Here is a 12,910-nt window from a genome sequence, read left to right as displayed (position 1 = left end):
ATAAGAGCATCTTTTAAAAAAAAAAAAGACAAAAAAAAACCTAATCATCATCATGCAACAAATAAAACTATATTTCAGCATTGTATCTGAAGCTCTTTAGAATTTCAGTATTTGGATTTTAAACATTTCAAGTATCATAAAAACCACCAAGCTTCCACCAGGGACAACAGGTCAAACTGTGCAATCATTCTGACAAGACACCATTCTAGAGGAGAAGAAAACTGAGGACGGGTTTCACTGAAAGTGAATCACATTTTGGTAACCTTGGTTACAGAGCAGATTTTTCAACACTTCATAAATTATGAAGCAGCGATGACATGGAGGCAATAAAAATAAAGGGTGAAAGAAGACTGGAGAGGGAAAAGCACTAGATGAAGGGAAAGAAAGGGGAATAGATGGCATAAAGAGGGGGAAAGGATGCTGCACAAGAACAACTGATTCAGTAAAAATAGAAAGCAATCAACTGAGGAGCTGGCTCAGATTTGATGACAAGTAAATGGGTGCAGAGTTTCTGCCTCGGATGTCTTTTTGATTCCCTTGCTGTTCTCATCTGCCGAATTCAAACCCATTTTTAAACAAAAGACAACTGATAACAACAAGAAGTTGTTCCCACATCTCCGCAATGAGATGACTGAGACAAGGGGGAACAGAAGGGGCCCAAAGCGATTTCCTCCTCGTGTCTCCTTTTCATCTCTCCTCCTCTTTGAGCTTCCTCCAGCTCTGGTGCTGTCAGCTCCCGCTGAGATATCCACAGCTCCCATTGGGCATCTTTGCGAGTCATCCCAGGATGAGCTGCCATCCCTATGGTGAGGCAGGGCCATTCAAGGTCCTGCTCCATTGCCTACGCCGAGGTCGCAGAAAGTGTAAAATGGTAATATCGAAACAGGCTGACATTGCCATATTTGTGCCAAAAAAAATCTTCCATTATGACAGCATTTTAGAAATAAAGAAGAAAAATGTATACTGAATGATAGGATAGTCACTCCTTTTTCCCTACAGTATGTAAATCTATGTATGTGTGTATCATGCTATCATGCAAATTAATTGTATGTATGTGGGTGATGAGACATATTGCGAATGCTAATGAGTATTTACAGGCACACTAAGTGATTCTGGGTCTGTATAACCCATTTTCAAAACATCAATGCAAACATACATGAATAAATAGAAAATTGTTCTGAAGATTATGAATGTAACATCCTCCACTGAGCATGAGCCAATGATTCACAGCTACAGTGGATTATTATTGCCTCAGCAGCCATTGTCTGTAAACAAGATGTAGCATTTAGAACATTAATGGTAATTCAACACAATGTGTGTAAATGCCCCCACTGATGCTTTAATTCACACAGCGATTTATAATAGGGCCCTAGTTGCAGTTCCGGGAGGTTTTAGGCTGAGCCATGCTCTGAAATACTGTAAAGACCTGAAGCTTTTTCCAAGCAGGGCGGATGAAATTTGGATTAAAATCTCCTGACCAGACATTGATATGATATACTATATTTTGACTACCGTATTTTAGATTACATCAGTTTAAAAGAATTGTACAGAAGAAGAGGGCTAAAAGAAAAATGTAAAGAACAAGGCTTTGAAGGAGCTTTGCTTTTGTGAAAGAACAGCAGTTGATGTAGACATTTTAACTGTTATTAGAGAAGATCCAAGGAATCAAGTGTTTGCAACCATTGCTGGAAGGGTATTGTTATTGCTGGTCTCAACCAATCAGTCTGATGGCAATAGTCCTTCAATGTGGGTAAAACTCTGGCTGGAAATAACTGTATCAATCCATCACCTCTACACATCAAATGTATTGAACAACCCTGAATACACACACCTTCATAATGAAAACAACTTATTTCATTACCGGCAGTAAAAACAGTTTCAAGGAGGAGAAAAATGACTCCCTGTCACTTCTGATCAAAGTTTCAGAACTTCTCTAACTTACTTCATCAAACTCTGACACTCCATCAATACATCTGTCTCAACAGTCACTTTTGGATTCCTTCATTAGCGTGACACCACTAATAAGGTGCCCTGTATGTGTGTGTGTGTGTGTGTGTGTGTGTGTGTGTGTGTGGTGTGTGTGTGTGTGTGTGTACGTTCATTCTAGACCTCTAACCCCAGACATGATCTACAGCTGCGACCTGCCATCTGCATCTGACAAGCAATCGGCTCACCTGCCCATCACACACCTGTGCAAGCCTACACACACGCAGACGCAGACACGCGTGCGCGCACGCACACACACACACACACACACACACACATAAACTCCACATGAACAGAAGTCGAGAAATGGCCCTGGCAAAGAAGCGGGCCAAACCTGCATCTTGCAAGGAAAACAAGGCGACAGTGTTTACATCCCATCCTGATTAAAAAGCCTCTTGGTGGCGTGTCCTGGATGTTTGACCCAGCTGTCATGTTTCCAACCCGCATTTCAGACAATACCAGGTGGAACGTATGAAGATTGAATTAACCGCTGAGATTCTGTCATATCTTGAGCCGTTTCCAGCGACCTAAATAGGCAGCTGAATGGGAGATCAATATTTCCATTTGCGCGGTGGTTCTGGTGGGTGTTTTGAATTATGATAATGATGGGGAACAGTCCGGGATGAGCATGCACAAGAGAAGGAAAGGAAAGAAAGAAATCCAAACTGTATCCTGCCCTTGATCCAGGACTGGTGTGGAGGACCATTGTCAGTGGCTTGTGGCCGTTTGGCCCATGGACCCTGGGCTACCCTGATCCCGGTAAACTAGTTCAGGAAGGTCTGGTGCTTTTGGAGTGGGTGCTTCTCTGCATGCCAGAGCCAGTTAGACACCATCTGGTCTACATTTTTCTTTGCATGGTGACATAATTTGGCCAGTCATGCAGATAAGAGGGGAATTTTTTTGCCATTTGTTGTTCTCACAACATGTGATCTAGTGATTTTCAGCCATTAGAAGTTTGAGTTAAATGTTGATACAATCATTCGTTGCCATGAAAACTGGTACATATTTACATCCTGATCATAATGAGCTACTGTGACTTTTCCTACCTCCCGCTCTATATGAAAGGGAGTCATTCGATCCAGTTGCTGAACTGACAAGCAAAATTTGGTACACTTTGGAAAAATAAAAGGTTCTTAGCCGCTTAAAGAACAAACAAGTAGATTCGAGCTATATTTTGAGTTTGGCTTCCATCTCAAAACTGTTTTTTTCTGGATTTGAAAGTCATACAGCCAACCAACCTTTTCCAAGTGTGGACCGGCCCACCAGGGCTCATTTTTTAGATTATACTTAGCTTCTCTCATGGTAACATATGGATTCATGGAAAGTTGGAAGTGGCACAGAAGCCACGATGATCTCATCTGTGTCCATAGCTTTTCTGTCGCTGACTGAAACTTGGCTGCAGTCACAAAGCTATAACTTCATACTACGCTGAGGTTAAGTGATCATAAAAGAAGGCATCTGTTTTTTTTTTTAAAAAAAAGACATTAGATGATATGTAGATCCGGTGTTACTGCATCTGACCCACTAAAAAAACCTTCGGGCCCTTCTACACAGTTTAACTCAGAGTGATCTCCAGAGGTCTTTCTCGCACACAGAACCTACAGCCATAACAAAAGTCCTTTTAGGCCACAACGTTGCAGAATATCATCAAAAAAATTAAACTGTGAGATATTCCAGTGATGATGAGATGCTGAAAGTCTGGCTGTCAGTAACAACATCTGTCTCCCATCTCTGCCAGCCATCCGTAACTCACGGCTCTCTTCCTCTGTTATTTACGTCTTTTGTCTGTGCGACATTTATGACGTAATCAGTCACACACCGCACACAAACACTGTCCCCACATGAAGGAAATCGGAAACCGGAAAAGTGTGTTGCAGCAATTTCCGTATTATAAAAACAATGATTGGGAATTATACTGTCCCATCCTGGGGTAAACATGGGACCGTTCAACCCTCAACTCAATCACCCCCTTTTCTTCCCGACAACATATTAGATTAATGTTAAACAGGCTTCTGAATCCACTTTTTGACAGATGCAGCAGGTTGTCCTGGTTGTCACTATATCATCTCTTTCACGTACTGTTTAAAGCTCCACAGTGTTGCCGAATGCTTTATCTTTAACAGGGATTCCTTTTTCAAAGAATTTAAAATTCACTTGGCTGAAAATACAGGTTGTTGCAGTGGACACTGGTTCACTGGTTCCCACCAAGTTTGAAGTCAGTGAATTCTGTTCTCTGATAATACTGGAAGACTCTCCGCTCCGTTAAAGTGCGTGACATAGCTGTATGCTGACCTACTGACCTCCGACCCTGCTGACCCACTCAATTCTACTGGCAGTTTAATATAATTAATATAATTAATGTATTTCTATGATCTCTGCCTATTCTCTTCTCTACCTGTCCTCCCCTTCTCCTCTCTCTCTACCCAGCCGGCCATCAGCAGGAGGGTCCCCCTACATGAGCCTGGTCCTGCTCAAGGTTTCTTCTTTTAAAGGGGAGTTTTTCCTTGCCACGCTTGTGTTTGGGGTCAGGCCCTGGGATTCTGTAAAGCGCCTAGAACAATTTTGATTGTAACAGACGCTATATAAATAAAGATTGATTGATTGATTGATTGATTGATTGCTTGCTTGCTTGCTTGCTTGCTTGATTGATTGATTGATTGATTGATTGATTGATTGATTGACACTGATGGTGTTATTCATTTCTGCACATTATCATTTTCTGTAAACGAAAACACTTGGCAGCTGGTTCAGCTGCTGAACCACAAACTGAGGCATCCTCCCAGTACCAGCAGCAGCGGTCTGATGAATTCAGGAGTGACTTCAAAGTGAAGTGTTCTTACAGCCTTATATGGGATGGTGTCCCTGTACACTTTGGATTTTCTTTCCCGCACTTCAGGGGCCTTTCAGGCCCTCAGAACAACTGCTTTTAGCTGTTCTGAGATCAAGGAATCGGTAAGAAAGACTTGCCGCCTTTGTGGCAGTTCCAAGAGCTCTGGAAAAGCTTGGGATCAAATGTTCCCCCTCCTTTATATGTCTGCACATGTTTTTGAAGCTGTCTCTGATCGAAGTTTGAATTCCTTTTCAAATCGCTGCATTTCAGCGGGTATGAAATTATTACACACACCTTTGTTTTCCCCAAAGAGATGTGTTTAAACATACTTTCATGGAATGTTGGAGTCACATTTGAGTCAGAAATAAGCAGCGTGGTGTACGTACTGTGTTCTGGAGGCTTTCTTCCATTTGTACTCCTCAAGTTCCAGCTGTATTATGTAAATTAGGGCGGCTCATTCATCATGGAGTTGTGATGAAGGCAGCCAGACAGGAATGTCATTTGGATGTAGATCACAGGGGAACGAGGGGGAGTGGTACCAGGGGACCAGATGTAGTATCATAGGTGGAATAATATTTCCATAAGCCACTAAAAGATATTCCAGTGCACCACACAAACATGCTCGGATTCACTGGAAATATGGAACGTATAAAGTTGACGGGTGGATTTCTGCTGTCTAAGAGGTCAGACTTCATTAACCACACAGAGGCAGACAGATGGGGATGTGCCTCCGCAAGCTGCCCCAGTCTGGAGAGAGAGAGAGAGAGGAGAGAGAGAGAGAGAGAGAGAGAGAGAGAGAGAGAGAGAGAGAGAGAGAGAGAGAGATGCAGCTGAGAAACCAGAAAGTGCTCATTCAATGTTGGAGAAGAAAGGCCAGTGGCTTTCATCCACATTCCTTCTGGTCAAGGTCCTGGTTAGAATTTATTTGTCTCATTCCAAGGGTATTCCAGTTCCACCTTATTGATCTCATTTCATGGGACAAAGCACCTGAGAAGCAGCTTACAGATGTCACACATGAAGAAAAGTTTCTCATTTAATCAGAGAATCAATCTTAGGTCAGAAAACGTGTGAATGTCAGGAGGTTCTGGGTAATTTTGTAGAACCAATCCTACAGAATCTGAAGGCTAATCCCAGTTTTTAATCTCAGAGTTCTGGCAGGATTTCCAAAGGCATTTGCATTACGATGGAGGAACTGAACTGAACTAAAGAACCCAAAACATCACTTTAATGTTGCTAAGTAACTGAAATTAAAGGATTCACACCCCTCTCTTGATGTTATGTGAATGGGGGAATGCCATCCAACAGGCTTAAACCTGACCTGTGTGAAAGTGCTTTTAATTTGGGTAATATTTTAGGGAATTTACTGACATCAATATTCCATGTTCTAATCAACACACATCATTTAACTAATGTCATAGTTTAGCAGCTGCCTCATGACAGAAGCTTTTATTTAGTTTGCAAACAGAATGCCCAGGAAAACTAATGCTCCCTCAGATAGATGCACACAAGCCCCTGTGCTGTCATGCTCCGTTACGAGTTAAAAGTAGAGGCAAATAAACACCTCAAAAAAATCCAAAGCCTCAGAGCACAGCTGTGGACACTGACAAATGGTCCTTTCAGATAGCACGTGTCAACACATAGAGAGCTATAAGCATTGGCCCGACTCCAAATGTCCAAAATTGATGATCAATGAAGGCAATTTGTCTAAAGGCTCATGTTCTGCAGGAGTTATTGAGTGAAAGATCACTAGAAGAATTGAAAATATTTGAAAAAACCTATAAGTGGAAGACAGTGTTTACTGACTTTAAATAGAATCTGGCCAGACTGGCATTTAGATGCAAATAATGTTCTAAATAAATGACACATGGAGATGGGAGAGCAAGATAGAAAAAATATGTTCATCTGTGAGGGATACAGGTGGAAAATTTATTTTTCATGTGTTATTTGGGCTCTTCCAACCATCCTACAGCTTTCAGTCGGCCATCTTTGATTATGGCTTTGCTCATTATCAAACTGAGCATCAGAAAGTCACCAAGGGCTCACAAGCTGTTACTTTAAATCAAGAAAAGGACTCAAAATAAAATAAGATAAGATAATATAAACTTTATTGATCCCACATCGGGGAAATCCATGTGTTACAGAGGTAGCCTGTGGTGTATAGTACAGTATAGTACTAAAATAAAAAATAAAAATACTCTTATCATGTGTACATTACTATGTACATTATACATTATATACAGAAATTAAAAATTATATACAGAAAGGAATGTCAGACAATATGAAGAAAAATGAAGGTGCAAATTAGGCTATTGTTATCTTTAGCGAAAACACAAGGATCACATAGAACTGAGCCTCCAGCACATACACCCCCCCCCCACCACCACCACCCCTGCGTAGATCCACAATGTGCCAGATGTGCCAGCAAATACAAATAAAAACAGAAAAATGCTAAAATGTCACATGGAAGTTGATATTTCCAATTAAATGAACGAGAAAGGTCATAGGAAATAAACTGTGCTGTGGCAAGCTGTTATGTTATGAGCTGGGTCAAATTCACAATCCTGGTAATAATATGTATCCCATTATTGCAAATGGAAGTGGTTTTACTTCGCAGTCTGGTGGCCTCAGGTTCAGAATCTGTTTCCATGTACAGTTAACCTGGTAAACACTGAAAAACTCTTATTTTTTCCTTTTTCCATATTCCATTATACAACTCTTATTTTTAATTTAAAAATGAACTAAGCTATCTCTTTTGATACCAGAAAGCAATTTCAGGTAAGTTCAAGATGAAAGGAATGTACTATATATGTACACGTTCCACAGAATCCATCCCAGCAGTACCAAACGACAGTCTGCCAATAAAAATGTGGCAGTAATCAATCCGTAGATACAACTTGTCATTCTTGCAGACATTCAAAGCTATTATTTCTGAGTGGAAATGAATACTGTAAATCACAGAGGAGCTTGGATTTAATGAGCCTGCATTTATAGCAGTTCAGTGCCACCTATTTCTGCAACGATAGAGCAATGTTAGTGTCATGACTCGGATCCGGTTACCGCTCAGTATGTGAGCAGTGCTTGTCCGTTAGTTGTTTCGTTAGTTTGCCTAAACCTTGTTAGGGTGACGGCTTATTATCCAACAGTCCCATAACAGCATGGATAACAGACTAACAAAGGTTATTCCTACATTTTCATTTATTTTGTTAGATTGCTCATGTTGACTTTATGACTTCAGATTTTGCGGTTATGAATCGCACAGCTGCTAATGAAGAGTTTATTGGGTCTTAAGATGTCACTTCTCAGCCATGAACATCAGGACATTAGCTTTAATGACCCCAGACTCTGGGAAAAACACTATGTTTCTCAGTCTAGTGTAATTGTGTTTTAAATAATTTACCATACTTCCAGGCTTTGGTGGAGTTTTATAGCCATAAGAATATTCATAGAGACATGTCTGCTCGTTTTCTTGAAATTTTAAGGGTTTGGGACCTGTTCACAGCTGTTTGCGAGAATGTCATGTCAAATGTTTTTCTTTTTTCTTCCTCCTGTAGTTTTTTCAACAGTATAATATTGAGTTACTTTAAGCATAAATGCATACTAAAGGCAGATGAACATCAGTCGTCCACATTTTGATTGTCATCAAGGCAGTTCTTTGTTCTACCATCATCACAGCTCTTCCCATTGTTCTGTCTCGAACTCTTCATATTCACACAGTGCCCCATCGGTTTGTCCTCATTCCTGCTTATCTAAGTTTTAATCGTTCCTCTGATGATGGGCATAAATACGACAATGCCGGGGGCGTATGTTAGTTTTCTATTCAGTTACAGATGAATGAAAAAGTGCCATCTGCTAACAATAATCATCCTTCTATCCATCATTAAAACAATCTCTTAATAGCTCCCATTGGAGAACTGGTTGCAATTTAAATTACAGTGTAGGAAGAACTTTTTGAGTGGAATGCTTCTTGATTGGCCGATAAGAAGTTTAATATGGAGATTGCATGCAATGCTATGCTACATTAACTTCTGTGCAATCAAAATTTCTACATATAAAAAAAGCTTTCAGTCTTTCTGTTGGCAACCATGGAGTGAAAAACAGTCCTGATGGTAAAAAACATACTTTTATACTCATTGGAGTGCTTTTAAGTGTGTGCTGTGTGTGACTGGTGACATGTGTCTCCTTGTGGCTGCTCGGATTGACCTAAGCAATCTGTATTTTACTTTATTTTTTCCTGTATTTTATCTTTTTTCTTTAGCATTATAAACTGAGAAGCATAATCATTTGCTTTTCCAGCATCAGTGTGATGCCAGTGGACACCAACTTGGCGAGGAACATCTGGCAAGATGTATGGATATATTATTGACACATTGGGAACGATTGATAGTTAATAAACAGCCAGTATCTTGAGATCGCGGTGATCGAGGGATCACCACTCGGGCTCAGACCATGAAAGACATCATCAGGCCTTTTGACTTAATTTGACCAATAAAATCAATCTTCTCTACTGGCGAGCATCTTGATAGGACCAGCTGACGTCCCCAGAACTTTTATGTCCATCACAATTTTTGATGAGATTGCAAAAGAATACAGATTTCGACTTCCCAATTTTCTCGACCGCGTCAACAAATCCATCGTTAGCAAACACAGAAAGAGGTGACGCAGCAGAAGTGACCGACACACCTTACCACAATGCATTTCATCTCAAGTCCGGAGCCACAGGGGCCAGATGGACGGATCCCGTTTGACATTTGACCGCTTTTATCCTACTTCTGTGTTTTTGATAAACTGTTGAATCCGGCCGTTTACACGTAGTCACAAATGTCAGCAAATGTCAAGGAAATGTCAAGGACTTGGACAGGGTACTCGGAGTCTGTGCAAATACATAAGCAACAGTGAAAACTGGGTTCAAGTATTCCTGCAGAACCGCTAGGGGCTACATTTCTGTTTTTGAGTAATCGATGCTACAACAGTGCTACAATGTATACTCAATGAAGAGATCAATAAAGCTGGAAGACCTGCTTGCAAAAGACCCCTATTGATCCTTCACCTGAGTAGTCCTCTATGATTGCTCGTCACACACAGATGGAATTCGCTGCTAAGATTTTGGTTTGTTTTTTAAATCAAGTCTGCTCATGGTTCTCTCACGCATTGTGTAAACCAAGGAGATTGAAGGAAATAAGCAAAAAGGGAGGAGAGGGAGATGTGGAGCCGGGCAGATGGGAAGGATTTAATGAGCACCTTTTCCCTCTCTGCTTTCATGTAACTAGGCTAAAATGATAAACTAGTCGCGTTCTTCGCCCTCAGCTTCCGTTGCTCTAGTTACCTCCCCGTCCACCACGCTGGAATCACATGATGAATCTGTGGGAAGCGCAGAAGAGAGCTAGATGGAGAGTGTGCTCGCTCCATCCTACTGATAATACGCTGATTTATCCTCAGGTTTCCTCGCACATTTTTATTTTATTTTGTGTGTGTGTATTCTGGTCTTTGCCCATCAGCTTTACACGGGAAGCACACGAATAACCTTTCTGTCAAGAATAACTTTTTTTATACCAGTGAGTGAGTCACGGTGAGCTGTATTCACCTCTTTGTGTCAAAGGTTCAGTCCTTTGTCCATGTTTCATCTGACCCTGCATCCCTTTCTCAGGAAAGACTGACGGACCCCTGAATCCCTCTCGCACCCTGGGTCAACAAGCCCAACACATGTAAACCATCTGCCCGACAGGATTCACGCTCCACATTGTTGTTACTCTAATATTTTTCAATTATCTACATTTTGATCCCGGAAGCCGATGGAGGTTCTTCCATGTGTCCTGGAAGAACCTTGCAGAGTTGATTCTAAAAAAAACTGCCATTTGCAACACCACTTTCAGTATTTACTGACGTGGAAGGATAATGATCTCATCGTCCAGCCGTTCACTAATTTTCTGCCAGTTTAATGGTCATGAGTGATGACTTCATCCGCCCCTTTAATGATGTTAATGGGCATCAACAGTGTCGTCGTTGGCAACGGTCAAGAGCTCTGTGCTGAAGCTCAATCCTTTTCACTGTTCTGGTTTTAAAGTTTTTAAACATTTTAAGAATTCCCCAGTTTTGGTTCTTCAGGTCCGAGAGGTGAATAAAACACAAAGCTGGCTGACAAACAAGTTACATTGAGCATTTACAAATTACGCGTTGGCTCTGAAATGGCTCTCATACTCTCAGGAGGGATAATGAAATTCAGTGTTGTTCAACGATATCTCATCTGAAGCTGTACTTTTTATCCACTGAGCAGCTTTATGGAGCCGTGCAGCAGCAGGAAAATGCAACCCAACAGGAGATGTGGGAGCGATAATATTGTGGGAGCGAGCATGATTGAGGAACGGAAACAGACAACTATCCGACTCACACAAATATCAGTTTAAGCACAGGTGCCGTTATTGGTGCAATTGTCCTCAATTCATCTCATCTTTCCTTTTTATACTCTGCCGGCAGGATCGATACGTGCGGAGATGTGTTGTCCAAGACTGGCCTAGCATTCCCAAGGAACGAGACAATCTTTACCTCACCAACTGACTGGGACTGAAATAATTCACACAGGTATATTTGTACCAGGGAGAACTGGGGAGAGAAAAAACTTTAATAGCATTTGTGTCATTCGGCATTTGCTTGTGGAAATTGATTTCAGATCAGTGATTTCAGAGTTTATGAACTTTTTATTTATTAAGATGTTGTCTCAAGTCTCTTGACCTCACAGGATGACTGGGAATGTCCAAATGTCCGGTGGATTTCACTTGGGCTGAGATCCGTCTGTGAATCCTGGCTCTTCGCTTAAATTACTTTTACACAATTCATCCATTTCAGGTGAAATTTGACACATTGCCAAGATTCATCCACAGTCTGAATTCTGAAACCATCTTGGACAGGAAGTGCATATAAATATTTTTGCAAGGCATTTCTATTCTATTCTATATTCAATGGTGTCATGTCAAAAAAGATAAGCTTCTAGTTTTATAACTTGTGTATTTATTTTTCTCAGAAATCTTCAAAAGTTCAACATGTGACTGCTCAAGGAAGAAATCTTTGGTTTGCGTTATGCATACAGATTTCTTTCTACTTCACTTTATCAGAGGGGATGGGATTCCGAGGAAAAAGTCAAGAAAGCTTTGAACGGAAGATAATCTTGTTCTAAATCTAAAAGTTGCATGAATGATTTGGAGGGAAATGCTCTGTTTGAAGATGCCTGAGCTGTCCTTTTATCCCAGCACACAGACACAGGGAGGCATGCACGTGCACACACACATGCACGTCTTTGCCGCTTATTTCCAGCCCCCTGTGGCCTCATTATCACCACACAGACTGAAACAGACTGCTTCCACATCTGACAGCTAACACAAATGCGAAGCTAGGGCTAACAGTAAAGAAGATTTCACGTGGCCAGACAATGCTGCGATCTAAATGCATAGCAACATAACACACAACAATCACAGCTCCAGTCATAGACATGAGATGACATAATTCATTCAGCACATGTGTATAATACAGGCGTTTTCCTTTGGCGTCGGCTGCATTTGACGATTAGCGCTCATTAGCGAAGGTTAGCAGACCCTCACACATCTGCTCATCAGCCGTGGCACAGGAAGTGGGGGTGTCCCTGACCTGTATGAACCCCATGACTGAGTCATGGGTAGAACCTCAATGCAATATTTTGACAAATTTGGGTGGAGAACATATTTAGAAGTTTCAATATTTGCATTTTATTACAAAAAAACACGTTTCCTCTCAGCTCTTTTTTCCAGATCTCTGTTGAAATTAGCAAAAGAAACTTGAACTCAGTAGGTGTGGGGTTATTTAAAGATGAGAAAGAATATTCTTAACTAAGGCAGCTGCGGGAAATGTACGCCGACACACTGCTTGTTTTCATGCCAGTAATTTCTGTCCACGTTGACAGCCTGTGTAAGGGTGGGAGTCAATACCGACTGTTAAAGGTGCTTTTTAATTGTTCAGACATTAAGCTCTTTCAATTTTAGATTATGTGGGGTCTAAGATGACAGAAGAGCATGGGGATTGAGATGAAATCTGTTATTAAAATTATTTAGCAGGAGAGTATTACAATAT

Source organism: Takifugu flavidus, chromosome 1, assembly GCF_003711565.1.
Source record: "Takifugu flavidus isolate HTHZ2018 chromosome 1, ASM371156v2, whole genome shotgun sequence".
Lineage (NCBI taxonomy): Eukaryota > Metazoa > Chordata > Actinopteri > Tetraodontiformes > Tetraodontidae > Takifugu > Takifugu flavidus.
The sequence above is the reverse complement of the archived record's forward strand: the minus strand, read 5'-3'. Positions refer to the sequence as shown.